General features: G+C 33.1%; 25 non-coding genes across 25 annotated transcripts; all 25 read left to right on the forward strand.

Moving 5' to 3' along the window:
• Positions 1-870: 870 nt before the first annotated feature.
• TRNAL-AAG (transfer RNA leucine (anticodon AAG)) lies at positions 871-952 on the forward strand. The gene has a single exon. It is a non-coding gene; the product is annotated as a tRNA-Leu (tRNA).
• A 262-nt stretch (positions 953-1,214) lies between these two features.
• On the forward strand, positions 1,215-1,296 carry TRNAL-UAA (transfer RNA leucine (anticodon UAA)). Its single transcript has one exon. It is a non-coding gene; the product is annotated as a tRNA-Leu (tRNA).
• Positions 1,297-1,937: 641 nt separating this feature from the next.
• On the forward strand, positions 1,938-2,019 carry TRNAL-AAG (transfer RNA leucine (anticodon AAG)). Its single transcript has one exon. It is a non-coding gene; the product is annotated as a tRNA-Leu (tRNA).
• Positions 2,020-2,281: 262 nt separating this feature from the next.
• TRNAL-UAA (transfer RNA leucine (anticodon UAA)) lies at positions 2,282-2,363 on the forward strand. The gene has a single exon. It is a non-coding gene; the product is annotated as a tRNA-Leu (tRNA).
• A 1,696-nt stretch (positions 2,364-4,059) lies between these two features.
• TRNAL-AAG (transfer RNA leucine (anticodon AAG)) lies at positions 4,060-4,141 on the forward strand. Its single transcript has one exon. It is a non-coding gene; the product is annotated as a tRNA-Leu (tRNA).
• A 262-nt stretch (positions 4,142-4,403) lies between these two features.
• On the forward strand, positions 4,404-4,485 carry TRNAL-UAA (transfer RNA leucine (anticodon UAA)). The gene has a single exon. It is a non-coding gene; the product is annotated as a tRNA-Leu (tRNA).
• Positions 4,486-6,178: 1,693 nt separating this feature from the next.
• On the forward strand, positions 6,179-6,260 carry TRNAL-AAG (transfer RNA leucine (anticodon AAG)). Its single transcript has one exon. It is a non-coding gene; the product is annotated as a tRNA-Leu (tRNA).
• A 262-nt stretch (positions 6,261-6,522) lies between these two features.
• On the forward strand, positions 6,523-6,604 carry TRNAL-UAA (transfer RNA leucine (anticodon UAA)). The gene has a single exon. It is a non-coding gene; the product is annotated as a tRNA-Leu (tRNA).
• A 1,696-nt stretch (positions 6,605-8,300) lies between these two features.
• On the forward strand, positions 8,301-8,382 carry TRNAF-AAA (transfer RNA phenylalanine (anticodon AAA)). The gene has a single exon. It is a non-coding gene; the product is annotated as a tRNA-Phe (tRNA).
• A 262-nt stretch (positions 8,383-8,644) lies between these two features.
• Positions 8,645-8,726, forward strand: TRNAL-UAA (transfer RNA leucine (anticodon UAA)). Its single transcript has one exon. It is a non-coding gene; the product is annotated as a tRNA-Leu (tRNA).
• Positions 8,727-10,419: 1,693 nt separating this feature from the next.
• Positions 10,420-10,501, forward strand: TRNAL-AAG (transfer RNA leucine (anticodon AAG)). The gene has a single exon. It is a non-coding gene; the product is annotated as a tRNA-Leu (tRNA).
• A 261-nt stretch (positions 10,502-10,762) lies between these two features.
• On the forward strand, positions 10,763-10,844 carry TRNAL-UAG (transfer RNA leucine (anticodon UAG)). The gene has a single exon. It is a non-coding gene; the product is annotated as a tRNA-Leu (tRNA).
• A 1,694-nt stretch (positions 10,845-12,538) lies between these two features.
• TRNAL-AAG (transfer RNA leucine (anticodon AAG)) lies at positions 12,539-12,620 on the forward strand. The gene has a single exon. It is a non-coding gene; the product is annotated as a tRNA-Leu (tRNA).
• A 2,040-nt stretch (positions 12,621-14,660) lies between these two features.
• TRNAL-AAG (transfer RNA leucine (anticodon AAG)) lies at positions 14,661-14,742 on the forward strand. The gene has a single exon. It is a non-coding gene; the product is annotated as a tRNA-Leu (tRNA).
• Positions 14,743-15,004: 262 nt separating this feature from the next.
• On the forward strand, positions 15,005-15,086 carry TRNAL-UAA (transfer RNA leucine (anticodon UAA)). Its single transcript has one exon. It is a non-coding gene; the product is annotated as a tRNA-Leu (tRNA).
• Positions 15,087-16,781: 1,695 nt separating this feature from the next.
• Positions 16,782-16,863, forward strand: TRNAL-AAG (transfer RNA leucine (anticodon AAG)). Its single transcript has one exon. It is a non-coding gene; the product is annotated as a tRNA-Leu (tRNA).
• Positions 16,864-17,125: 262 nt separating this feature from the next.
• Positions 17,126-17,207, forward strand: TRNAL-UAA (transfer RNA leucine (anticodon UAA)). The gene has a single exon. It is a non-coding gene; the product is annotated as a tRNA-Leu (tRNA).
• Positions 17,208-18,901: 1,694 nt separating this feature from the next.
• TRNAL-AAG (transfer RNA leucine (anticodon AAG)) lies at positions 18,902-18,983 on the forward strand. Its single transcript has one exon. It is a non-coding gene; the product is annotated as a tRNA-Leu (tRNA).
• Positions 18,984-19,245: 262 nt separating this feature from the next.
• Positions 19,246-19,327, forward strand: TRNAL-UAG (transfer RNA leucine (anticodon UAG)). Its single transcript has one exon. It is a non-coding gene; the product is annotated as a tRNA-Leu (tRNA).
• A 1,693-nt stretch (positions 19,328-21,020) lies between these two features.
• Positions 21,021-21,102, forward strand: TRNAL-AAG (transfer RNA leucine (anticodon AAG)). Its single transcript has one exon. It is a non-coding gene; the product is annotated as a tRNA-Leu (tRNA).
• A 262-nt stretch (positions 21,103-21,364) lies between these two features.
• TRNAL-UAG (transfer RNA leucine (anticodon UAG)) lies at positions 21,365-21,446 on the forward strand. Its single transcript has one exon. It is a non-coding gene; the product is annotated as a tRNA-Leu (tRNA).
• A 1,699-nt stretch (positions 21,447-23,145) lies between these two features.
• TRNAL-AAG (transfer RNA leucine (anticodon AAG)) lies at positions 23,146-23,227 on the forward strand. The gene has a single exon. It is a non-coding gene; the product is annotated as a tRNA-Leu (tRNA).
• A 262-nt stretch (positions 23,228-23,489) lies between these two features.
• On the forward strand, positions 23,490-23,571 carry TRNAL-UAG (transfer RNA leucine (anticodon UAG)). The gene has a single exon. It is a non-coding gene; the product is annotated as a tRNA-Leu (tRNA).
• Positions 23,572-25,270: 1,699 nt separating this feature from the next.
• On the forward strand, positions 25,271-25,352 carry TRNAL-AAG (transfer RNA leucine (anticodon AAG)). Its single transcript has one exon. It is a non-coding gene; the product is annotated as a tRNA-Leu (tRNA).
• A 262-nt stretch (positions 25,353-25,614) lies between these two features.
• TRNAL-UAG (transfer RNA leucine (anticodon UAG)) lies at positions 25,615-25,696 on the forward strand. The gene has a single exon. It is a non-coding gene; the product is annotated as a tRNA-Leu (tRNA).
• The last annotated feature ends 1,628 nt before the right edge of the window (positions 25,697-27,324 follow it).

The following is a 27,324-nucleotide window of genomic DNA, read 5'->3' on the forward strand; positions in this document are numbered from 1 at the left end:
TTTTGTACCTTTTTTAAATTTTTGTATTTTAAACACTTTTAACATGACACTTCTTTTCAAGTATTGATTTATAACTACACAATTTTTTCTTGTAATCTTAACTATATGATCCAGAACTCTGAGCTTTGAGTCAAAAGTATCCATGGGGTAGCAAGGGCGAGCGGTCTAAGGCACTGGATTTAGGTTCCAGTCTCTCTGGAGGCGTGGGTCTGAATCCCACTGCTTCCATAATGATTTTACTATGAAAATGTCAGTCAGTGATGGCAATGTGTTTTTCTCCACTAATAAGAAAATCAATAATAATAAAGTCCTTTCTCCTCAACATCTGATCAATATGATCCAGATGCATTAGCTAAAAATCAGCAGTGTCTAAGGTGCTGGATTAAAGTTCCAGATTCTTTGGAGGAATTGGTTCAAAACCTACTGCCGCCATAATTATTTTCCCTGAGAAAAAATAAGTAATTGATGTCAAAGTGTTTTTTCTCTACTAAACAGCAAATGAATAATAAAAATATCCTTTCTCATTGATATTTTATGTCAATTTATGTACTTTTTTAACCTTCCAAAACGTTTTGTACATAATTTAAACACTTTTTGCATTACACTTCTTTTTAAATATTGATTTAAAAAAATGTTTTTACTGTAACCTGAGCTATATGACCAAGATCTGTGAGCTAATAGTGTCCAGGTGGTACCATGGCCGAGCGGTCTAAGGCCACTAAGTTGCTAAAGTAAAATATAGGAAGGTTGAAAAGTTCATCATCTGTCCTTGATTTTAAAACAGTTTATCACAATTTCAAGAGTCTTCTCAAATTTTAAAATAATATGTAAAATAATAAACTATGACCTTTAGAGGTAAAATAGATATGTGGTAGCATGGCCGAGCGGTCTAAGGTGCTGGATTAAGACTCCAGTCTATTTGGAGGCGTGGGTTCAAATCCCACTACTGCCATAATTATTTTAAAGAGAAAATTACATTTATTGATGTCAAACTGTTTTACTCTACTAAACAGCAAATCAATAATAAAAAATCCTTACTCATTAATATTGTCTACTAATTTTGTACCTTTTTTATGCTTCCTTAACTTTTTGTATTTTAAATACTTGTAACATGACACTTCTTTTCAAGTATTGATTTAAAACAACACATTTTTTTCCTGTAATCTCAACTGTATGATCCAGAACTGTGAGCATTCAGTCAGACAGGTTCATGTGGTAGCATGGCCGAGCGGTCTAAGGTGCTGGATTTAAGCTTCAGTCTCTCTGGAGGCGTGGGTTCAAATCCCACTGCTGCCATAATGATTTTACTATGAAAACATCAGTCAGTGATGACAAAATGTTTTTCTCCACTAATAAGAAAAACAATAATAAAAAGACTTTTCTCCTCAATAGCTGATTGATATGATCCAAATGCATGAGCTAAAAATCAGCAGTGTCTAAGGTGCTGGATTAAAGTTCCAGATTCTTTGGAGGAATTGGTTCAAAACCTACTGCCGCCATAATTATTTTCCCTGAGAAAAAATAAGTAATTGATGTCAAAGTGTTTTTTCTCTACTAAACAGCAAATGAATAATAAAAATATCCTTTCTCATTGATATTTTATGTCAATTTATGTACTTTTTTAACCTTCCAAAACGTTTTGTACATAATTTAAACACTTTTTGCATTACACTTCTTTTTAAATATTGATTTAAAAAAATGTTTTTACTGTAACCTGAGCTATATGACCAAGATCTGTGAGCTAATAGTGTCCAGGTGGTACCATGGCCGAGCGGTCTAAGGCCACTAAGTTGCTAAAGTAAAATATAGGAAGGTTGAAAAGTTCATCATCTGTCCTTGATTTTAAAACAGTTTATCACAATTTCAAGAGTCTTCTCAAATTTTAAAATAATATGTAAAATAATAAACTATGACCTTTAGAGGTAAAATAGATATGTGGTAGCATGGCCGAGCGGTCTAAGGTGCTGGATTAAGACTCCAGTCTATTTGGAGGCGTGGGTTCAAATCCCACTACTGCCATAATTATTTTAAAGAGAAAATTACATTTATTGATGTCAAACTGTTTTACTCTACTAAACAGCAAATCAATAATAAAAAATCCTTACTCATTAATATTGTCTACTAATTTTGTACCTTTTTTATGCTTCCTTAACTTTTTGTATTTTAAATACTTGTAACATGACACTTCTTTTCAAGTATTGATTTAAAACAACACATTTTTTTCCTGTAATCTCAACTGTATGATCCAGAACTGTGAGCATTCAGTCAGACAGGTTCATGTGGTAGCATGGCCGAGCGGTCTAAGGTGCTGGATTTAAGCTCCAGTCTCTCTGGAGGCGTGGGTTCAAATCCCACTGCTGCCATAATGAATTTACTATGAAAACATCAGTCAGTGATGACAAAATGTTTTTCTCCACTAATAAGAAAAACAATAATAATAAAGACTTTTCTCCTCAATAGCTGATTGGTATGATCCAAATGCATGAGCTAAAAATCAGCAGTGTCTAAGGCGCTGGATTAAGGTTCCAGTTTCTTTGGAGGCTTTGGATCAAAACCTACTGCCGCCATAATTATTTTTCCTAAGAAAAAATAAGTCATTGATGTCAAAGTGTTTTTCTTTACTAAACAGCAAATGAATAATAAAAAAATCCTTTCTCATTAATATTTTATGTCAATTGATGTACTTTTTTAACCTTCCAAAACATTTTGTACATAACTTAAACACTTTTGGTATGACACTTCTTTTTAAGTATTTATTTAAAAAAAAAAATGTTTGTACTGTAATCTGTGCTATATGGCCCAGATCTGTGAGCTAAGAGTGTTTATTTGGTACCATGGCCGAGCGGTCTAAGGCCACTAAGCTGCTAAAATAAAATATTGGTAGGTTAAAAAGTTCATCATCTGCCCTAGATTTTAAAACAGTTTATCATAATTTCAAGAGTCTTCTCAAAATGTAAAAATAATATGTAAAATTATAAACTATGAGCTATGGAGTCAAGGTAGAAATGTGGCTGAGCGGTCTAAGATGCTCCATTAAGGCTCCAGTCTGTTTGGAAGCATGGGTTCAAATTCCACTGCTGTCATAATTATTTTCAAGATAAAACGACTGTCATTGATGTCAAAGTGTTTTTCTCCACTAAACAGCAAGTCAATAATAAAAAATCCTTTCTAATTAATATTGTCTGCTAATTTTGTACCTTTTTTAAATTTTTGTATTTTAAACACTTTTAACATGACACTTCTTTTCAAGTATTGATTTATAACTACACAATTTTTTCTTGTAATCTTAACTATATGATCCAGAACTCTGAGCTTTGAGTCAAAAGTATCCATGGGGTAGCAAGGGCGAGCGGTCTAAGGCACTGGATTTAGGTTCCAGTCTCTCTGGAGGCGTGGGTCTGAATCCCACTGCTTCCATAATGATTTTACTATGAAAATGTCAGTCAGTGATGGCAATGTGTTTTTCTCCACTAATAAGAAAATCAATAATAATAAAGTCCTTTCTCCTCAACATCTGATCAATATGATCCAGATGCATTAGCTAAAAATCAGCAGTGTCTAAGGTGCTGGATTAAAGTTCCAGATTCTTTGGAGGAATTGGTTCAAAACCTACTGCCGCCATAATTATTTTCCCTGAGAAAAAATAAGTAATTGATGTCAAAGTGTTTTTTCTCTACTAAACAGCAAATGAATAATAAAAATATCCTTTCTCATTGATATTTTATGTCAATTTATGTACTTTTTTAACCTTCCAAAACGTTTTGTACATAATTTAAACACTTTTTGCATTACACTTCTTTTTAAATATTGATTTAAAAAAATGTTTTTACTGTAACCTGAGCTATATGACCCAGATCTGTGAGCTAATAGTGTCCAGGTGGTACCATGGCCGAGCGGTCTAAGGCCACTAAGTTGCTAAAGTAAAATATAGGAAGGTTGAAAAGTTCATCATCTGTCCTTGATTTTAAAACAGTTTATCACAATTTCAAGAGTCTTCTCAAATTTTAAAATAATATGTAAAATAATAAACTATGACCTTTAGAGGTAAAATAGATATGTGGTAGCATGGCCGAGCGGTCTAAGGTGCTGGATTAAGGCTCCAGTCTCTTTGGAGGCGTGGGTTCAAATCCCACTACTGCCATAATTATTTTAAAGAGAAAATTACATTTATTGATGTCAAACTGTTTTACTCTACTAAACAGCAAATCAATAATAAAAAATCCTTACTCATTAATATTGTCTACTAATTTTGTACCTTTTTTATGCTTCCTTAACTTTTTGTATTTTAAATACTTGTAACATGACACTTCTTTTCAAGTATTGATTTAAAACAACACATTTTTTTCCTGTAATCTCAACTGTATGATCCAGAACTGTGAGCATTCAGTCAGACAGGTTCATGTGGTAGCATGGCCGAGCGGTCTAAGGTGCTGGATTTAAGCTCCAGTCTCTCTGGAGGCGTGGGTTCAAATCCCACTGCTGCCATAATGATTTTACTATGAAAACATCAGTCAGTGATGACAAAATGTTTTTCTCCACTAATAAGAAAAACAATAATAATAAAGACTTTTCTCCTCAATAGCTGATTGATATGATCCAAATGCATGAGCTAAAAATCAGCAGTGTCTAAGGCGCTGGATTAAGGTTCCAGTTTCTTTGGAGGCTTTGGATCAAAACCTACTGCCGCCATAATTATTTTTCCTAAGAAAAAATAAGTCATTGATGTCAAAGTGTTTTTCTTTACTAAACAGCAAATGAATAATAAAAAAATCCTTTCTCATTAATATTTTATGTCAATTTATGTACTTTTTTAACCTTCCAAAACATTTTGTACATAACTTAAACACTTTTGGTATGACACTTCTTTTTAAGTATTTATTTAAAAAAAAAATGTTTGTACTGTAATCTGTGCTATATGGCCCAGATCTGTGAGCTAAGAGTGTTTATTTGGTACCATGGCCGAGCGGTCTAAGGCCACTTAGCTGCTAAAATAAAATATTGGTAGGTTAAAAAGTTCATCATCTGCCCTAGATTTTAAAACAGTTTATCATAATTTCAAGTCTTCTCAAAATGTAAAAATAATATGTAAAATTATAAACTATGAGCTATGGAGTCAAGGTAGAAATGTGGCTGAGCGGTCTAAGATGCTCCATTAAGGCTCCAGTCTGTTTGGAAGCATGGGTTCAAATTCCACTGCTGTCATAATTATTTTCAAGATAAAACGACTGTCATTGATGTCAAAGTGTTTTTCTCCACTAAACAGCAAGTCAATAATAAAAAATCCTTTCTAATTAATATTGTCTGCTAATTTTGTACCTTTTTTAAATTTTTGTATTTTAAACACTTTTAACATGACACTTCTTTTCAAGTATTGATTTATAACTACACAATTTTTTCTTGTAATCTTAACTATATGATCCAGAACTCTGAGCTTTGAGTCAAAAGTATCCATGGGGTAGCAAGGGCGAGCGGTCTAAGGCACTGGATTTAGGTTCCAGTCTCTCTGGAGGCGTGGGTCTGAATCCCACTGCTTCCATAATGATTTTACTATGAAAATGTCAGTCAGTGATGGCAATGTGTTTTTCTCCACTAATAAGAAAATCAATAATAATAAAGTCCTTTCTCCTCAACATCTGATCAATATGATCCAGATGCATTAGCTAAAAATCAGCAGTGTCTAAGGTGCTGGATTAAAGTTCCAGATTCTTTGGAGGAATTGGTTCAAAACCTACTGCCGCCATAATTATTTTCCCTGAGAAAAAATAAGTAATTGATGTCAAAGTGTTTTTTCTCTACTAAACAGCAAATGAATAATAAAAATATCCTTTCTCATTGATATTTTATGTCAATTTATGTACTTTTTTAACCTTCCAAAACGTTTTGTACATAATTTAAACACTTTTTGCATTACACTTCTTTTTAAATATTGATTTAAAAAAATGTTTTTACTGTAACCTGAGCTATATGACCAAGATCTGTGAGCTAATAGTGTCCAGGTGGTACCATGGCCGAGCGGTCTAAGGCCACTAAGTTGCTAAAGTAAAATATAGGAAGGTTGAAAAGTTCATCATCTGTCCTTGATTTTAAAACAGTTTATCACAATTTCAAGAGTCTTCTCAAATTTTAAAATAATATGTAAAATAATAAACTATGACCTTTAGAGGTAAAATAGATATGTGGTAGCATGGCCGAGCGGTCTAAGGTGCTGGATTAAGACTCCAGTCTATTTGGAGGTGTGGGTTCAAATCCCACTACTGCCATAATTATTTTAAAGAGAAAATTACATTTATTGATGTCAAACTGTTTTACTCTACTAAACAGCAAATCAATAATAAAAAATCCTTACTCATTAATATTGTCTACTAATTTTGTACCTTTTTTATGCTTCCTTAACTTTTTGTATTTTAAATACTTGTAACATGACACTTCTTTTCAAGTATTGATTTAAAACAACACATTTTTTTCCTGTAATCTCAACTGTATGATCCAGAACTGTGAGCATTCAGTCAGACAGGTTCATGTGGTAGCATGGCCGAGCGGTCTAAGGTGCTGGATTTAAGCTCCAGTCTCTCTGGAGGCGTGGGTTCAAATCCCACTGCTGCCATAATGAATTTACTATGAAAACATCAGTCAGTGATGACAAAATGTTTTTCTCCACTAATAAGAAAAACAATAATAATAAAGACTTTTCTCCTCAATAGCTGATTGGTATGATCCAAATGCATGAGCTAAAAATCAGCAGTGTCTAAGGCGCTGGATTAAGGTTCCAGTTTCTTTGGAGGCTTTGGATCAAAACCTACTGCCGCCATAATTATTTTTCCTAAGAAAAAATAAGTCATTGATGTCAAAGTGTTTTTCTTTACTAAACAGCAAATGAATAATAAAAAAATCCTTTCTCATTAATATTTTGTGTCAATTGATGTACTTTTTTAACCTTCCAAAACATTTTGTACATAACTTAAACACTTTTGGTATGACACTTCTTTTTAAGTATTTATTTAAAAAAAAAAATGTTTGTACTGTAATCTGTGCTATATGGCCCAGATCTGTGAGCTAAGAGTGTTTATTTGGTACCATGGCCGAGCGGTCTAAGGCCACTAAGCTGCTAAAATAAAATATTGGTAGGTTAAAAAGTTCATCATCTGCCCTAGATTTTAAAACAGTTTATCATAATTTCAAGAGTCTTCTCAAAATGTAAAAATAATATGTAAAATTATAAACTATGAGCTATGGAGTCAAGGTAGAAATGTGGCTGAGCGGTCTAAGATGCTCCATTAAGGCTCCAGTCTGTTTGGAAGCATGGGTTCAAATTCCACTGCTGTCATAATTATTTTCAAGATAAAACGACTGTCATTGATGTCAAAGTGTTTTTCTCCACTAAACAGCAAGTCAATAATAAAAAATCCTTTCTAATTAATATTGTCTGCTAATTTTGTACCTTTTTTAAATTTTTGTATTTTAAACACTTTTAACATGACACTTCTTTTCAAGTATTGATTTATAACTACACAATTTTTTCTTGTAATCTTAACTATATGATCCAGAACTCTGAGCTTTGAGTCAAAAGTATCCATGGGGTAGCAAGGGCGAGCGGTCTAAGGCACTGGATTTAGGTTCCAGTCTCTCTGGAGGCGTGGGTCTGAATCCCACTGCTTCCATAATGATTTTACTATGAAAATGTCAGTCAGTGATGGCAATGTGTTTTTCTCCACTAATAAGAAAATCAATAATAATAAAGTCCTTTCTCCTCAACATCTGATCAATATGATCCAGATGCATTAGCTAAAAATCAGCAGTGTCTAAGGTGCTGGATTAAAGTTCCAGATTCTTTGGAGGAATTGGTTCAAAACCTACTGCCGCCATAATTATTTTCCCTGAGAAAAAATAAGTAATTGATGTCAAAGTGTTTTTTCTCTACTAAACAGCAAATGAATAATAAAAATATCCTTTCTCATTGATATTTTATGTCAATTTATGTACTTTTTTAACCTTCCAAAACGTTTTGTACATAATTTAAACACTTTTTGCATTACACTTCTTTTTAAATATTGATTTAAAAAAATGTTTTTACTGTAACCTGAGCTATATGACCCAGATCTGTGAGCTAATAGTGTCCAGGTGGTACCATGGCCGAGCGGTCTAAGGCCACTAAGTTGCTAAAGTAAAATATAGGAAGGTTGAAAAGTTCATCATCTGTCCTTGATTTTAAAACAGTTTATCACAATTTCAAGAGTCTTCTCAAATTTTAAAATAATATGTAAAATAATAAACTATGACCTTTAGAGGTAAAATAGATATGTGGTAGCATGGCCGAGCGGTCTAAGGTGCTGGATTAAAGCTCCAGTCTCTTTGGAGGCGTGGGTTCAAATCCCACTACTGCCATAATTATTTTAAAGAGAAAATTACATTTATTGATGTCAAACTGTTTTACTCTACTAAACAGCAAATCAATAATAAAAAATCCTTACTCATTAATATTGTCTACTAATTTTGTACCTTTTTTATGCTTCCTTAACTTTTTGTATTTTAAATACTTGTAACATGACACTTCTTTTCAAGTATTGATTTAAAACAACACATTTTTTTCCTGTAATCTCAACTGTATGATCCAGAACTGTGAGCATTCAGTCAGACAGGTTCATGTGGTAGCATGGCCGAGCGGTCTAAGGTGCTGGATTTAAGCTCCAGTCTCTCTGGAGGCGTGGGTTCAAATCCCACTGCTGCCATAATGATTTTACTATGAAAACATCAGTCAGTGATGACAAAATGTTTTTCTCCACTAATAAGAAAAACAATAATAATAAAGACTTTTCTCCTCAATAGCTGATTGATATGATCCAAATGCATGAGCTAAAAATCAGCAGTGTCTAAGGCGCTGGATTAAGGTTCCAGTTTCTTTGGAGGCTTTGGATCAAAACCTACTGCCGCCATAATTATTTTTCCTAAGAAAAAATAAGTCATTGATGTCAAAGTGTTTTTCTTTACTAAACAGCAAATGAATAATAAAAAAATCCTTTCTCATTAATATTTTATGTCAATTTATGTACTTTTTTAACCTTCCAAAACATTTTGTACATAACTTAAACACTTTTGGTATGACACTTCTTTTTAAGTATTTATTTAAAAAAAAAATGTTTGTACTGTAATCTGTGCTATATGGCCCAGATCTGTGAGCTAAGAGTGTTTATTTGGTACCATGGCCGAGCGGTCTAAGGCCACTTAGCTGCTAAAATAAAATATTGGTAGGTTAAAAAGTTCATCATCTGCCCTAGATTTTAAAACAGTTTATCATAATTTCAAGTCTTCTCAAAATGTAAAAATAATATGTAAAATTATAAACTATGAGCTATGGAGTCAAGGTAGAAATGTGGCTGAGCGGTCTAAGATGCTCCATTAAGGCTCCAGTCTGTTTGAAAGCATGGGTTCAAATTCCACTGCTGTCATAATTATTTTCAAGATAAAACGACTGTCATTGATGTCAAAGTGTTTTTCTCCACTAAACAGCAAGTCAATAATAAAAAATCCTTTCTAATTAATATTGTCTGCTAATTTTGTACCTTTTTTAAATTTTTGTATTTTAAACACTTTTAACATGACACTTCTTTTCAAGTATTGATTTATAACTACACAATTTTTTCTTGTAATCTTAACTATATGATCCAGAACTCTGAGCTTTGAGTCAAAAGTATCCATGGGGTAGCAAGGGCGAGCGGTCTAAGGCACTGGATTTAGGTTCCAGTCTCTCTGGAGGCGTGGGTCTGAATCCCACTGCTTCCATAATGATTTTACTATGAAAATGTCAGTCAGTGATGGCAATGTGTTTTTCTCCACTAATAAGAAAATCAATAATAATAAAGTCCTTTCTCCTCAACATCTGATCAATATGATCCAGATGCATTAGCTAAAAATCAGCAGTGTCTAAGGTGCTGGATTAAAGTTCCAGATTCTTTGGAGGAATTGGTTCAAAACCTACTGCCGCCATAATTATTTTCCCTGAGAAAAAATAAGTAATTGATGTCAAAGTGTTTTTTCTCTGCTAAACAGCAAATGAATAATAAAAATATCCTTTCTCATTGATATTTTATGTCAATTTATGTACTTTTTTAACCTTCCAAAACGTTTTGTACATAATTTAAACACTTTTTGCATTACACTTCTTTTTAAATATTAATTTAAAAAAATGTTTTTACTGTAACCTGAGCTATATGACCCAGATCTGTGAGCTAAGAGTGTCCATGTGGTACCATGGCCGAGCGGTCTAAGGCCACTAAGTTGCTAAAGTAAAATATTGGAAGGTTGAAATGTTCATCATCTGTCCTAGATTTTAAAACAGTTTATCACAATTTCAAGAGTCTTCTCAAATTTTAAAATAATATGTAAAATAATAAACTATGACCTTTAGAGGTAAAATAGATATGTGGTAGCATGGCCGAGCGGTCTAAGGTGCTGGATTAAGGCTCCAGTCTCTTTGGAGGCGTGGGTTCAAATCCCACTACTGCCATAATTATTTTCAAGAGAAAATGACATTTATTGATGTCAAACTGTTTTACTCTACTAAACAGCAAATCAATAATAAAAAATCCTTACTCATTAATATTGTCTACTAATTTTGTACCTTTTTTATGCTTCCTTAACTTTTTGTATTTTAAATACTTGTAACATGACACTTCTTTTCAAGTATTGATTTAAAACAACACATTTTTTCCTGTAATCTCAACTGTCTGATCCAGAACTGTGAGCATTCAGTCAGACAGGTTCATGTGGTAGCATGGCTGAGCGGTCTAAGGTGCTGGATTTAGGCTCCAGTCTCTCTGGAGGCGTGGGTTCAAATCCCACTGCTGCCATAATGATTTTACTATGAAAACATCAGTCAGTGATGACAAAATGTTTTTCTCCACTAATAAGAAAAACAATAATAATAAAGACTTTTCTCCTCAATAGCTGATTGATATGATCCAGATGCATGAGCTAAAAATCAGCAGTGTCTAAGGCGCTGGATTAAGGTTCCAGTTTCTTTGGAGGCTTTGGATCAAAACCTACTGCCGCCATAATTATTTTTCCTAAGAAAAAATAAGTCATTGATGTCAAAGTGTTTTTCTTTACTAAACAGCAAATGAATAATAAAAAAATCCTTTCTCATTAATATTTTATGTCAATTTATGTACTTTTTTAACCTTCCAAAACATTTTGTACATAACTTAAACACTTTTGGTATGACACTTCTTTTTAAGTATTTATTTAAAAAAAAATGTTTGTACTGTAATCTGTGCTATATGGCCCAGATCTGTGAGCTAAGAGTGTTCATTTGGTACCATGGCCGAGCGGTCTAAGGCCACTAAGCTGCTAAAATAAAATATTGGTAGGTTAAAAAGTTCATCATCTGCCCTAGATTTTAAAACAGTTTATCATAATTTCAAGAGTCTTCTCAAAATGTAAAAATAATATGTAAAATTATAAACTATGAGCTATGGAGTCAAGGTAGAAATGTGGCTGAGCGGTCTAAGATGCTCCATTAAGGCTCCAGTCTGTTTGGAGGCATGGGTTCAAATTCCACTGCTGTCATAATTATTTTCAAGATAAAATGACTGTCATTGATGTCAAAGTGTTTTTCTCAACTAAAAAGCAAGTCAATAATAAAAAATCCTTTCTAATTAATATTGTCTGCTAATTTTGTACCTTTTTTAAATTTTTGTATTTTAAACACTTTTAACATGACACTTCTTTTCAAGTATTGATTTATAACTACACAATTTTTTCTTGTAATCTTAACTATATGATCCAGAACTCTGAGCTTTGAGTCAAAAGTATCCATGGGGTAGCAAGGGCGAGCGGTCTAAGGCACTGGATTTAGGTTCCAGTCTCTCTGGAGGCGTGGGTCTGAATCCCACTGCTTCCATAATGATTTTACTATGAAAATGTCAGTCAGTGATGGCAATGTGTTTTTCTCCACTAATAAGAAAATCAATAATAATAAAGTCCTTTCTCCTCAACATCTGATCAATATGATCCAGATGCATTAGCTAAAAATCAGCAGTGTCTAAGGTGCTGGATTAAAGTTCCAGATTCTTTGGAGGAATTGGTTCAAAACCTACTGCCGCCATAATTATTTTCCCTGAGAAAAAATAAGTAATTGATGTCAAAGTGTTTTTTCTCTACTAAACAGCAAATGAATAATAAAAATATCCTTTCTCATTGATATTTTATGTCAATTTATGTACTTTTTTAACCTTCCAAAACGTTTTGTACATAATTTAAACACTTTTTGCATTACACTTCTTTTTAAATATTGATTTAAAAAAATGTTTTTACTGTAACCTGAGCTATATGACCCAGATCTGTGAGCTAATAGTGTCCAGGTGGTACCATGGCCGAGCGGTCTAAGGCCACTAAGTTGCTAAAGTAAAATATAGGAAGGTTGAAAAGTTCATCATCTGTCCTTGATTTTAAAACAGTTTATCACAATTTCAAGAGTCTTCTCAAATTTTAAAATAATATGTAAAATAATAAACTATGACCTTTAGAGGTAAAATAGATATGTGGTAGCATGGCCGAGCGGTCTAAGGTGCTGGATTAAGGCTCCAGTCTCTTTGGAGGCGTGGGTTCAAATCCCACTACTGCCATAATTATTTTAAAGAGAAAATTACATTTATTGATGTCAAACTGTTTTACTTTACTAAACAGCAAATCAATAATAAAAAATCCTTACTCATTAATATTGTCTACTAATTTTGTACCTTTTTTATGCTTCCTTAACTTTTTGTATTTTAAATACTTGTAACATGACACTTCTTTTCAAGTATTGATTTAAAACAACACATTTTTTTCCTGTAATCTCAACTGTATGATCCAGAACTGTGAGCATTCAGTCAGACAGGTTCATGTGGTAGCATGGCCGAGCGGTCTAAGGTGCTGGATTTAAGCTCCAGTCTCTCTGGAGGAGTCGGTTCAAATCCCACTGCTGCCATAATGATTTTACTATGAAAACATCAGTCAGTGATGACAAAATGTTTTTCTCCACTAATAAGAAAAACAATAATAATAGAGACTTTTCTCCTCAATAGCTGATTGATATGATCCAAATGCATGAGCTAAAAATCAGCAGTGTCTAAGGCGCTGGATTAAGGTTCCAGTTTCTTTGGAGGCTTTGGATCAAAACCTACTGCCGCCATAATTATTTTTCCTAAGAAAAAATAAGTCATTGATGTCAAAGTGTTTTTCTTTACTAAACAGCAAATGAATAATAAAAAAATCCTTTCTCATTAATATTTTATGTCAATTTATGTACTTTTTTAACCTTCCAAAACATTTTGTACATAACTTAAACACTTTTGGTATGACACTTCTTTTTAAGTATTTATTTAAAAAAAAAAATGTTTGTACTGTAATCTGTGCTATATGGCCCAGATCTGTGAGCTAAGAGTGTTTATTTGGTACCATGGCCGAGCGGTCTAAGGCCACTAAGCTGCTAAAATAAAATATTGGTAGGTTAAAAAGTTCATCATCTGCCCTAGATTTTAAAACAGTTTATCATAATTTCAAGAGTCTTCTCAAAATGTAAAAATAATATGTAAAATTATAAACTATGAGCTATGGAGTCAAGGTAGAAATGTGGCTGAGCGGTCTAAGATGCTCCATTAAGGCTCCAGTCTGTTTGGAAGCATGGGTTCAAATTCCACTGCTGTCATAATTATTTTCAAGATAAAACGACTGTCATTGATGTCAAAGTGTTTATCTCCACTAAACAGCAAGTCAATAATAAAAAATCCTTTCTAATTAATATTGTCTGCTAATTTTGTACCTTTTTTAAATTTTTGTATTTTAAACACTTTTAACATGACACTTCTTTTCAAGTATTGATTTATAACTACACAATTTTTTCTTGTAATCTTAACTATATGATCCAGAACTCTGAGCTTTGAGTCAAAAGTATCCATGGGGTAGCAAGGGCGAGTGGTCTAAGGCACTGGATTTAGGTTCCAGTCTCTCTGGAGGCGTGGGTCTGAATCCCACTGCTTCCATAATGATTTTACTATGAAAATGTCAGTCAGTGATGGCAATGTGTTTTTCTCCACTAATAAGAAAATCAATAATAATAAAGTCCTTTCTCCTCAACATCTGATCAATATGATCCAGATGCATTAGCTAAAAATCAGCAGTGTCTAAGGTGCTGGATTAAAGTTCCAGATTCTTTGGAGGAATTGGTTCAAAACCTACTGCCGCCATAATTATTTTCCCTGAGAAAAAATAAGTAATTGATGTCAAAGTGTTTTTTCTCTACTAAACAGCAAATGAATAATAAAAATATCCTTTCTCATTGATATTTTATGTCAATTTATGTACTTTTTTAACCTTCCAAAACGTTTTGTACATAATTTAAACACTTTTTGCATTACACTTCTTTTTAAATATTGATTTAAAAAAATGTTTTTACTGTAACCTGAGCTATATGACCCAGATCTGTGAGCTAATAGTGTCCAGGTGGTACCATGGCCGAGCGGTCTAAGGCCACTAAGTTGCTAAAGTAAAATATAGGAAGGTTGAAAAGTTCATCATCTGTCCTTGATTTTAAAACAGTTTATCACAATTTCAAGAGTCTTCTCAAATTTTAAAATAATATGTAAAATAATAAACTATGACCTTTAGAGGTAAAATAGATATGTGGTAGCATGGCCGAGCGGTCTAAGGTGCTGGATTAAGGCTCCAGTCTCTTTGGAGGCGTGGGTTCAAATCCCACTACTGCCATAATTATTTTAAAGAGAAAATTACATTTATTGATGTCAAACTGTTTTACTCTACTAAACAGCAAATCAATAATAAAAAATCCTTACTCATTAATATTGTCTACTAATTTTGTACCTTTTTTATGCTTCCTTTACTTTTTGTATTTTAAATACTTGTAACATGACACTTCTTTTCAAGTATTGATTTAAAACAACACATTTTTTTCCTGTAATCTCAACTGTATGATCCAGAACTGTGAGCATTCAGTAAAACAGGTTCATGTGGTAGCATGGCCGAGCGGTCTAAGGTGCTGGATTTAAGCTCCAGTCTCTCTGGAGGCGTGGGTTCAAATCCCACTGCTGCCATAATGATTTTACTATGAAAACATCAGTCAGTGATGACAAAATGTTTTTCTCCACTAATAAGAAAAACAATAATAATAAAGACATTTCTCCTCAATAGCTGATTGATATGATCCAAATGCATGAGCTAAAAATCAGCAGTGTCTAAGGCGCTGGATTAAGGTTCCAGTTTCTTTGGAGGCTTTGGATCAAAACCTACTGCCGCCATAATTATTTTTCCTAAGAAAAAATAAGTCATTGATGTCAAAGTGTTTTTCTTTACTAAACAGCAAATGAATAATAAAAAAATCCTTTCTCATTAATATTTTATGTCAATTTATGTACTTTTTTAACCTTCCAAAACATTTTGTACATAACTTAAACACTTTTGGTATGACACTTCTTTTTAAGTATTTATTTAAAAAAAAAAATGTTTGTACTGTAATCTGTGCTATATGGCCCAGATCTGTGAGCTAAGAGTGTTTATTTGGTACCATGGCCGAGCGGTCTTAGGCCACTTAGCTGCTAAAATAAAATATTGGTAGGTTAAAAAGTTCATCATCTGCCCTAGATTTTAAAACAGTTTATCATAATTTCAAGAGTCTTCTCAAAATGTAAAAATAATATGTAAAATTATAAACTATGAGCTATGGAGTCAAGGTAGAAATGTGGCTGAGCGGTCTAAGATGCTCCATTAAGGCTCCAGTCTGTTTGGAAGCATGGGTTCAAATTCCACTGCTGTCATAATTATTTTCAAGATAAAACGACTGTCATTGATGTCAAAGTGTTTTTCTCCACTAAACAGCAAGTCAATAATAAAAAATCCTTTCTAATTAATATTGTCTGCTAATTTTGTACCTTTTTTAAATTTTTGTATTTTAAACACTTTTAACATGACACTTCTTTTCAAGTATTGATTTATAACTACACAATTTTTTCTTGTAATCTTAACTATATGATCCAGAACTCTGAGCTTTGAGTCAAAAGTATCCATGGGGTAGCAAGGGCGAGCGGTCTAAGGCACTGGATTTAGGTTCCAGTCTCTCTGGAGGCGTGGGTCTGAATCCCACTGCTTCCATAATGATTTTACTATGAAAATGTCAGTCAGTGATGGCAATGTGTTTTTCTCCACTAATAAGAAAATCAATAATAATAAAGTCCTTTCTCCTCAACATCTGATCAATATGATCCAGATGCATTAGCTAAAAATCAGCAGTGTCTAAGGTGCTGGATTAAAGTTCCAGATTCTTTGGAGGAATTGGTTCAAAACCTACTGCCGCCATAATTATTTTCCCTGAGAAAAAATAAGTAATTGATGTCAAAGTGTTTTTTCTCTACTAAACAGCAAATGAATAATAAAAATATCCTTTCTCATTGATATTTTATGTCAATTTATATACTTTTTTAACCTTCCAAAACGTTTTGTACATAATTTAAACACTTTTTGCATTACACTTCTTTTTAAATATTGATTTAAAAAATGTTTTTACTGTAACCTGAGCTATATGACCCAGATCTGTGAGCTAATAGTGTCCAGGTGGTACCATGGCCGAGCGGTCTAAGGCCACTAAGTTGCTAAAGTAAAATATTGGAAGGTTGAAAAGTTCATCATCTGTCCTAGATTTTAAAACAGTTTATCACAATTTCAAGAGTCTTCTCAAATTTTAAAATAATATGTAAAATAATAAACTATGACCTTTAGAGCTAAAATAGATATGTGGTAGCATGGCCGAGCGGTCTAAGGCGCTGGATTAAGGCTCCAGTCTCTTTGGAGGTGTGGGTTCAAATCCCACTACTGCCATAATTATTTTCAAGAGAAAATGACATTTATTGATGTCAAACTGTTTTACTCTACTAAACAGCAAATCAATAATAAAAAATCTTTACTCATTAATATTGTCTACTAATTTTGTACCTTTTTTATGCTTCCTTAACTTTTTGTATTTTAAATACTTGTAACATGACACTTCTTTTCAAGTATTGATTTAAAACAACACATTTTTTTCCTGTAATCTCAACTGTATGATCCAGAACTGTGAGCATTCAGTCAGACAGGTTCATGTGGTAGCATGGCCGAGCGGTCTAAGGTGCTGGATTTAAGCTCCAGTCTCTCTGGAGGCGTGGGTTCAAATCCCACTGCTGCCATAATGATTTTACTATGAAAACATCAGTCAGTGATGACAAAATGTTTTTCTCCACTAATAAGAAAAACAATAATAATAAAGACTTTTCTCCTCAATAGCTGATTGATATGATCCAAATGCATGAGCTAAAAATCAGCAGTGTCTAAGGCGCTGGATTAAGGTTCCAGTTTCTTTGGAGGCTTTGGATCAAAACCTACTGCCGTCATAATTATTTTTCCTAAGAAAAAATAAGTCATTGATGTCAAAGTGTTTTTCTTTACTAAACAGCAAATGAATAATAAAAAAATCCTTTCTCATTAATATTTTATGTCAATTTATGTACTTTTTTAACCTTCCAAAACATTTTGTACATAACTTAAACACTTTTGGTATGACACTTCTTTTTAAGTATTTATTTAAAAAAAAAATGTTTGTACTGTAATCTGTGCTATATGGCCCAGATCTGTGAGCTAAGAGTGTTAATTTGGTACCATGGCCGAGCGGTCTAAGGCCACTAAGCTGCTAAAATAAAATATTGGTAGGTTAAAAAGTTCATCATCTGCCCTAGATTTTAAAACAGTTTATTATAATTTCAAGAGTCTTCTCAAAATGTAAAAATAATATGTAAAATTATAAACTATGAGCTATGGAGTCAAGGTAGAAATGTGGCTGAGCGGTCTAAGATGCTCCATTAAGGCTCCAGTCTGTTTGGAGGCATGGGTTCAAATTCCACTGCTGTCATAATTATTTTCAAGATAAAACGACTGTCATTGATGTCAAAGTGTTTTTCTCCACTAAACAGCAAGTCAATAATAAAAAATCCTTTCTAATTAATATTGTCTGCTAATTTTGTACCTTTTTTAAATGTTTGTATTGTAAACACTTTTAACATGACACTTCTTTTCAAGTATTGATTTATAACTACACAATTTTTTCTTGTAATCTTAACTATATGATCCAGAACTCTGAGCTTTGAGTCAAAAGTATCCATGGGGTAGCAAGGGCGAGCGGTCTAAGGCACTAGATTTAGGTTCCAGTCTCTCTGGAGGCGTGGGTCTGAATCCCACTGCTTCCATAATGATTTTACTATGAAAATGTCAGTCAGTGATGGCAATGTGTTTTTCTCCACTAATAAGAAAATCAATAATAATAAAGTCCTTTCTCCTCAACATCTGATCAATATGATCCAGATGCATTAGCTAAAAATCAGCAGTGTCTAAGGTGCTGGATTAAAGTTCCAGATTCTTTGGAGGAATTGGTTCAAAACCTACTGCCGCCATAATTATTTTCCCTGAGAAAAAATAAGTAATTGATGTCAAAGTGTTTTTTCTCTACTAAACAGCAAATGAATAATAAAAATATCCTTTCTCATTGATATTTTATGTCAATTTATGTACTTTTTTAACCTTCCAAAACGTTTTGTACATAATTTAAACACTTTTTGCATTACACTTCTTTTTAAATATTGATTTAAAAAATGTTTTTACTGTAACCTGAGCTATATGACCCAGATCTGTGAGCTAATAGTGTCCATGTGGTACCATGGCCGAGCGGTCTAAGGCCACTAAGTTGCTAAAGTAAAATATTGGAAGGTTGAAAAGTTCATCATCTGTCCTAGATTTTAAAACAGTTTATCACAATTTCAAGAGTCTTCTCAAATTTTAAAATAATATGTAAAATAATAAACTATGACCTTTAGAGCTAAAATAGATATGTGGTAGCATGGCTGAGCGGTCTAAGGTGCTGGATTAAGGCTCTAGTCTCTTTGGAGGCGTGGGTTCAAATCCCACTACTGCCATAATTATTTTCAAGAGAAAATGACATTTATTGATGTCAAACTGTTTTACTCTACTAAACAGCAAATCAATAATAAAAAATCCTTACTCATTAATATTGTCTACTAATTTTGTACCTTTTTTATGCTTCCTTAACTTTTTGTATTTTAAATACTTGTAACATGACACTTCTTTTGAAGTATTGATTTAAAACAACACATTTTTTTCCTGTAATCTCAACTGTATGATCCAGAACTGTGAGCATTCAGTCAGACAGGTTCATTTGGTAGCATGGCCGAGCGGTCTAAGGTGCTGGATTTAGGCTCCAGTCTCTCTGGAGGCGTGGGTTCAAATCCCACTGCTGCCATAATGATTTTACTATGAAAACATCAGTCAGTGATGACAAAATGTTTTTCTCCACTAATAAGAAAAACAATAATAATAAAGACTTTTCTCCTCAATAGCTGATTGATATGATCCAGATGCATGAGCTAAAAATCAGCAGTGTCTAAGGCGCTGGATTAAGGTTCCAGTTTCTTTGGAGGCTTTGGATCAAAACCTACTGCCGCCATAATTATTTTTCCTAAGAAAAAATAAGTCATTGATGTCAAAGTGTTTTTCTTTACTAAACAGCAAATGAATAATAAAAAAATCCTTTCTCATTAATATTTTATGTCAATTTATGTACTTTTTTAACCTTCCAAAACATTTTGTACATAACTTAAACACTTTTGGTATGACACTTTTTTTTAAGTATTTATTTAAAAAAAAATGTTTGTACTGTAATCTGTGCTATATGGCCCAGATCTGTGAGCTAAGAGTGTTCATTTGGTACCATGGCCGAGCGGTCTAAGGCCACTAAGCTGCTAAAATAAAATATTGGTAGGTTAAAAAGTTCATCATCTGCCCTAGATTTTAAAACAGTTTATTATAATTTCAAGAGTCTTCTCAAAATGTAAAAATAATATGTAAAATTATAAACTATGAGCTATGGAGTCAAGGTAGAAATGTGGCTGAGCGGTCTAAGATGCTCCATTAAGGCTCCAGTCTGTTTGGAGGCATGGGTTCAAATTCCACTGCTGTCATAATTATTTTCAAGATAAAACGACTGTCATTGATGTCAAAGTGTTTTTCTCCACTAAACAGCAAGTCAATAATAAAAAATCCTTTCTAATTAATATTGTCTGCTAATTTTGTACCTTTTTTAAATGTTTGTATTTTAAACACTTTTAACATGACACTTCTTTTCAAGTATTGATTTATAACTACACAATTTTTTCTTGTAATCTTAACTATATGATCCAGAACTCTGAGCTTTGAGTCAAAAGTATCCATGGGGTAGCAAGGGCGAGCGGTCTAAGGCACTAGATTTAGGTTCCAGTCTCTCTGGAGGCATGGGTCTGAATCCCACTGCTTCCATAATGATTTTACTATGAAAATGTCAGTCAGTGATGGCAATGTGTTTTTCTCCACTAATAAGAAAATCAATAATAATAAAGTCCTTTCTCCTCAACATCTGATCAATATGATCCAGATGCATTAGATAAAAATCAGCAGTGTCTAAGGTGCTGGATTAAAATTCCAGATTCTTTGGAGGAATTGGTTCAAAACCTACTGCCGCCATAATTATTTTCCCTGAGAAAAAATAAGTAATTGATGTCAAAGTGTTTTTTCTCTACTAAACAGCAAATGAATAATAAAAATATCCTTTCTCATTGATATTTTATGTCAATTTATGTACTTTTTTAACCTTCCAAAACGTTTTGTACATAATTTAAACACTTTTTGCATTACACTTCTTTTTAAATATTGATTTAAAAAATGTTTTTACTGTAACCTGAGCTATATGACCCAGATCTGTGAGCTAATAGTGTCCAGGTGGTACCATGGCCGAGCGGTCTAAGGCCACTAAGTTGCTAAAGTAAAATATTGGAAGGTTGAAAAGTTCATCATCTGTCCTAGATTTTAAAACAGTTTATCACAATTTCAAGAGTCTTCTCAAATTTTAAAATAATATGTAAAATAATAAACTATGACCTTCAGAGCTAAAATAGATATGTGGTAGCATGGCTGAGCGGTCTAAAGTGCTGGATTAAGGCTCTAGTCTCTTTGGAGGCGTGGGTTCAAATCCCACTACTGCCATGATTATTTTCAAGAGAAAATGACATTTATTGATGTCAAACTATTTTACTCTACTAAACAGCAAATCAATAATAAAAAATCCTTACTCATTAATATTGTCTACTAATTTTGTACCTTTTTTATGCTTCCTTAACTTTTTGTATTTTAAATACTTGTAACATGACACTTCTTTTCAAGTATTGATTTAAAACAACACATTTTTTTCCTGTAATCTCAACTGTATGATCCAGAACTGTGAGCATTCAGTCAGACAGGTTCATTTGGTAGCATGGCCGAGCGGTCTAAGGTGCTGGATTTAGGCTCCAGTCTCTCTGGAGGTGTGGGTTCAAATCCCACTGCTGCCATAATGATTTTACTATGAAAACATCAGTCAGTGATGACAAAATGTTTTTCTGCACTAATAAGAAAATCAATAATAATAAAGTCTTTTCTCCTCAATAGCTGATTGATATGATCCAGATGCATGAGCTAAAAATCAGCAGTGTCTAAGGCGCTGGATTAAGGTTCCAGTTTCTTTGGAGGCTTTGGATCAAAACCTACTGCCGCCATAATTATTTTTCCAAAGAAAAAATAAGTCATTGATGTCAAAGTGTTTTTCTTTACTAAACAGCAAATGAATAATAAAAAAATCCTTTCTCATTAATATTTTATGTCAATTTATGTACTTTTTTAACCTTCCAAAACATTTTGTACATAACTTAAACACTTTTGGTATGACACTTCTTTTTAAGTATTTATTTAAAAAAAAAAAAATGTTTGTACTGTAATCTGTGCTATATGGCCCAGATCTGTGAGCTAAGAGTGTTCATTTGGTACCATGGCCGAGCAGTCTAAGGCCACTAAGCTGCTTTAATAAAATATTGGTAGGTTAAAAAGTTCATCATCTGCCCTAGATTTTAAAACAGTTCATCATAATTTCAAGAGTCTTCTCAAAATGTAAAAATAATATGTAAAATTATAAACTATGAGCTATGGAGTCAAGGTAGAAATGTGGCTGAGCGGTCTAAGATGCTCCATTAAGGCTCCAGTCTGTTTGGAGGCATGGGTTCAAATTACACTGCTGTCATAATTATTTTCAAGATAAAACGACTGTCATTGATGTCAAAGTGTTTTTCTCCACTAAACAGCAAGTCAATAATAAAAAATCCTTTCTAATTAATATTGTCTGCTAATTTTGCACCTTTTTTAAATTTTTGTATTTTAAACACTTTTAACATGACACTTCTTTTCAAGTATTGATTTATTACTACACAATTTTTTCTTGTAATCTTAACTATATGATCCAGAACTCTGAGCTTTGAGTCAAAAGTATCCATGGGGTAGCAAGGGCGAGCGGTTTAAGGCACTGGATTTAGGTTCCAGTCTCTCTGGAAGCGTGGGTCTGAATCCCACTGCTTCCATAATGATTTTTCTATGAAAATGTCAGTCAGTGATGGCAATGTGTTTTTCTCCACTAATAAGAAAATCAATAATAATAAAGTCCTTTCTCCTCAACATCTGATCAATATGATCCAGATGCATTAGCTAAAAATCAGCAGTGTCTAAGGTGATGGATTAAAGTTCCAGATTCTTTGGAGGAATTGGTACAAAACCTACTGCCGCCATAATTATTTTCCCTGAGAAAAAATAAGTAATTGATGTCAAAGTGTTTTTTCTCTACTAAACAGCAAATGAATAATAAAAATATCCTTTCTCATTGATATTTTATGTCAATTTATGTACTTTTTTAACCTTCCAAAACGTTTTGTAAATAATTTAAACACTTTTTGCATTACACTTCTTTTTAAATATTGATTTTAAAAAATGTTTTTACTGTAACCTGAGCTATATGACCCAGATCTGTGAGCGAAGAGTGTCCATGTGGTACCATGGCCGAGCGGTCTAAAGCCACTAAGTTGCTAAACTAAAATATTGGAAGGTTGAAAAGTTCATCATCTGTACTAGATTTTAAAACAGTTTATCACAATTTCAAGAGTCTTCTCAAACTTTAAAAATAATATGTAAAATAATAAACTATGACCTTTGGAGCCAAAATAGATATGTGGTAGCATGGCCGAGCGGTCTAAGGCGCTGGATTAAGGCTCCAGTCTCTTTGGAGGCATGGGTTCAAATCCCACTGCTGCCATAATTATTTTCAAGAGAAAATGACATTTATTGATGCCAAACTGTTTTACTCTACTAAACAGCAAATCAATAATAAAAAATCCTTACTCATTAATATTGTCTACTAATTTTGTACCTTTTTTATGCTTCCTTAACTTTTTGTATTTTAAATACTTGTAACATGACACTTCTCTTCAAGTATTGATTTAAAACAACACATTTTTTTCCTGTAATCTCAACTGTATGATCCAGAACTGTGAGCATTCAGTCAGACAGGTCCTTGTGGTAGCATGGCCGAGCGGACTAAGGCGCTGGATTTAGGCTCCAGTCTCTCTGGAGCCGTGGGTTCAAATCCCACTGCTGCCATAATGATTTTACTATGAAAATATCAGTCAGTGATGACAAAATGTTTTTCTCCACTAATAAGAAAAACAATAATAATAAAGACTTTTCTCCTCAATAGCTGATTGATATGATCCAGATGCATGAGCTAAAAATCAGCAGTGTCTAAGGCGCTGGATTAAGGTTCCAGTTTCTTTGGAGGCTTTGGATCAAAACCTACTGCTGCCATAATTATTTTTCCTAAGAAAAAATAAGTCATTGACGTCAAAGTGTTTTTCTTTACTAAACAGCAAATGAATAATAAAAAAATCCTTTCTCATTAATATTTTATGTCAATTGATGTACTTTTTTAACCTTCCAAAACATTTTGTACATAACTTAAACACTTTTGGTATGACACTTCTTTTTAAGTATTTATTTAAAACAAAAAAAAAATGTTTGTACTGTAATCTGTGCTATATGGCCCAGATCTGTGAGCTAAGAGAGTTCATTTGGTACCATGGCCGAGCGGTCTAAGGCCACTAAGCTGCTAAAATAAAATATTGGTAGGTTAAAAAGTTCATCATCTGCCCTAGATTTTAAAACAGTTTATCATAATTTCAAGTCTTCTCAAAATGTAAAAATAATATGTAAAATTATAAACTACGAGCTATGGAGTCAAGGTAGAAATGTGGCTGAGCTGTCTAAAATGCTGCATTAAGGCTCCAGTCTGTTTGGAGGCATGGGTTCAAATTACACTGCTGTCATAATTATTTTCAAGATAAAATGACTGTCATTGATGTCAAAGTGTTTTTCTCCACTAAACAGCAAGTCAATAACAAAAAATCCTTTCTAATTAATATTGTCTGCTAATTTTGTACCTTTTTTAAATTTTTGTATTTTAAACACTTTTAACATGACACTTCTTTTCAAGTATTGATTTATAACTACACAATTTTTTCTTGTAATCTTAACTATATGATCCAGAACTCTGAGCTTTGAGTCAAAAGTATCCATGGGGTAGCAAGGGCGAGCGGTCTAAGGCACTGGATTTAGGTTCCAGTCTCTCTGGAGGCGTGGGTCTGATTCCCACTGCTTCCATAATGCTTTTACTATGAAAATGTCAGTCAGTGATGGCAATGTGTTTTTCTCCACTAATAAGAAAATCAATAATAATAAAGTCCTTTCTCCTCAACATCTGATCAATATGATCCAGATGCATTAGCTAAAAATCAGCAGTGTCTAAGGTGATGGATTAAAGTTCCAGATTCTTTGGAGGAATTGGTTCAAAACCTACTGCCGCCATAATTATTTTCCCTGAGAAAAAATAAGTAATTGATGTCAAAGTGTTTTTTCTCTACTAAACAGCAAATGAATAATAAAAATATCCTTTCTCATTGATATTTTATGTCAATTTATGTACTTTTTTAACCTTCCAAAACTTTTTGTACATAATTTAAACACTTTTTGCATTACACTTCTTTTTAAATATTGATTTAAAAAAATGTTTTTACTGTAACCTGAGCTATATGACCCAGATCTGTGAGCTAAGAGTGTCCATGTGGTACCATGGCCGAGCGGTCTAAGGCCACTAAGTTGCTAAAGTAAAATATTGGAAGGTTGAAAAGTTCATCATCTGTCCTAGATTTTAAAACAGTTTATCACAATTTCAAGAGTCTTCTCAAACTTTAAAAATAATATGTAAAATAATAAACTATGACCTTTGGAGCCAAAATAGGTATGTGGTAGCATGGCCGAGCAGTCTAAGGCGCTGGATTAAGGCTCCAGTCTCTTTGGAGGCGTGGGTTCAAATCCCACTGCTGCCATAATTATTTTCAAGAGAAAATGACATTTATTGATGTCAAACTGTTTTTCTCTACTAAACAGCAAATCAATAATAAAAAATCCTTACTCATTAATATTGTCTACTAATTTTGTACCTTTTTTATGCTTCCTTAACTTTTTGTATTTTAAATACTTGTAACATGACACTTCTTTTCAAGTATTGATTTAAAACAACACATTTTTTTCCTGTAATCTCAACTGTATGATCCAGAACTGTGAGCATTCAGTCAGACAGGTTCATTTGGTAGCATGGCCGAGCGGTCTAAGGTGCTGGATTTAGGCTCCAGTCTCTCTGGAGGCGTGGGTTCAAATCCCACTGCTGCCATAATGATCTTACTATGAAAACATCAGTCAGTGATGACAAAATGTTTTTCTCCACTAATAAGAAAAACAATAATAATAAAGACTTTTCTCCTCAATAGCTGATTGATATGATCCAGATGCATGAGCTAAAAATCAGCAGTGTCTAAGGCGCTGGATTAAGGTTCCAGTTTCTTTGGAGGCTTTGGATCAAAACCTACTGCCGCCATAATTATTTTTCCTAAGAAAAAATAAGTCATTGATGTCAAAGTGTTTTTCTTTACTAAACAGCAAATGAATAATAAAAAAATCCTTTCTCATTAATATTTTATGTCAATTTATGTACTTTTTTAACCTTCCAAAACATTTTGTACATAACTTAAACACTTTTGGTATGACACTTTTTTTAAAGTATTTATTTAAAAAAAAATGTTTGTACTGTAATCTGTGCTATATGGCCCAGATCTGTGAGCTAAGAGTGTTCATTTGGTACCATGGCCGAGCGGTCTAAGGCCACTAAGCTGCTAAAATAAAATATTGGTAGGTTAAAAAGTTCATCATCTGCCCTAGATTTTAAAACAGTTTATTATAATTTCAAGAGTCTTCTCAAAATGTAAAAATAATATGTAAAATTATAAACTATGAGCTATGGAGTCAAGGTAGAAATGTGGCTGAGCGGTCTAAGATGCTCCATTAAGGCTCCAGTCTGTTTGGAGGCATGGGTTCAAATTCCACTGCTGTCATAATTATTTTCAAGATAAAACGACTGTCATTGATGTCAAAGTGTTTTTCTCCACTAAACAGCAAGTCAATAATAAAAAATCCTTTCTAATTAATATTGTCTGCTAATTTTGTACCTTTTTTAAATGTTTGTATTTTAAACACTTTTAACATGACACTTCTTTTCAAGTATTGATTTATAACTACACAATTTTTTCTTGTAATCTTAACTATATGATCCAGAACTCTGAGCTTTGAGTCAAAAGTATCCATGGGGTAGCAAGGGCGAGCGGTCTAAGGCACTAGATTTAGGTTCCAGTCTCTCTGGAGGCATGGGTCTGAATCCCACTGCTTCCATAATGATTTTACTATGAAAATGTCAGTCAGTGATGGCAATGTGTTTTTCTCCACTAATAAGAAAATCAATAATAATAAAGTCCTTTCTCCTCAACATCTGATCAATATGATCCAGATGCATTAGATAAAAATCAGCAGTGTCTAAGGTGCTGGATTAAAGTTCCAGATTCTTTGGAGGAATTGGTTCAAAACCTACTGCCGCCATAATTATTTTCCCTGAGAAAAAATAAGTAATTGATGTCAAAGTGTTTTTTCTCTACTAAACAGCAAATGAATAATAAAAATATCCTTTCTCATTGATATTTTATGTCAATTTATGTACTTTTTTAACCTTCCAAAACGTTTTGTACATAATTTAAACACTTTTTGCATTACACTTCTTTTTAAATATTGATTTAAAAAATGTTTTTACTGTAACCTGAGCTATATGACCCAGATCTGTGAGCTAATAGTGTCCAGGTGGTACCATGGCCGAGCGGTCTAAGGCCACTAAGTTGCTAAAGTAAAATATTGGAAGGTTGAAAAGTTCATCATCTGTCCTAGATTTTAAAACAGTTTATCACAATTTCAAGAGTC

The sequence above is a fragment of the Pseudophryne corroboree genome, chromosome 3 (assembly GCF_028390025.1).
Source record: "Pseudophryne corroboree isolate aPseCor3 chromosome 3, aPseCor3.hap2, whole genome shotgun sequence".
Lineage (NCBI taxonomy): Eukaryota > Metazoa > Chordata > Amphibia > Anura > Myobatrachidae > Pseudophryne > Pseudophryne corroboree.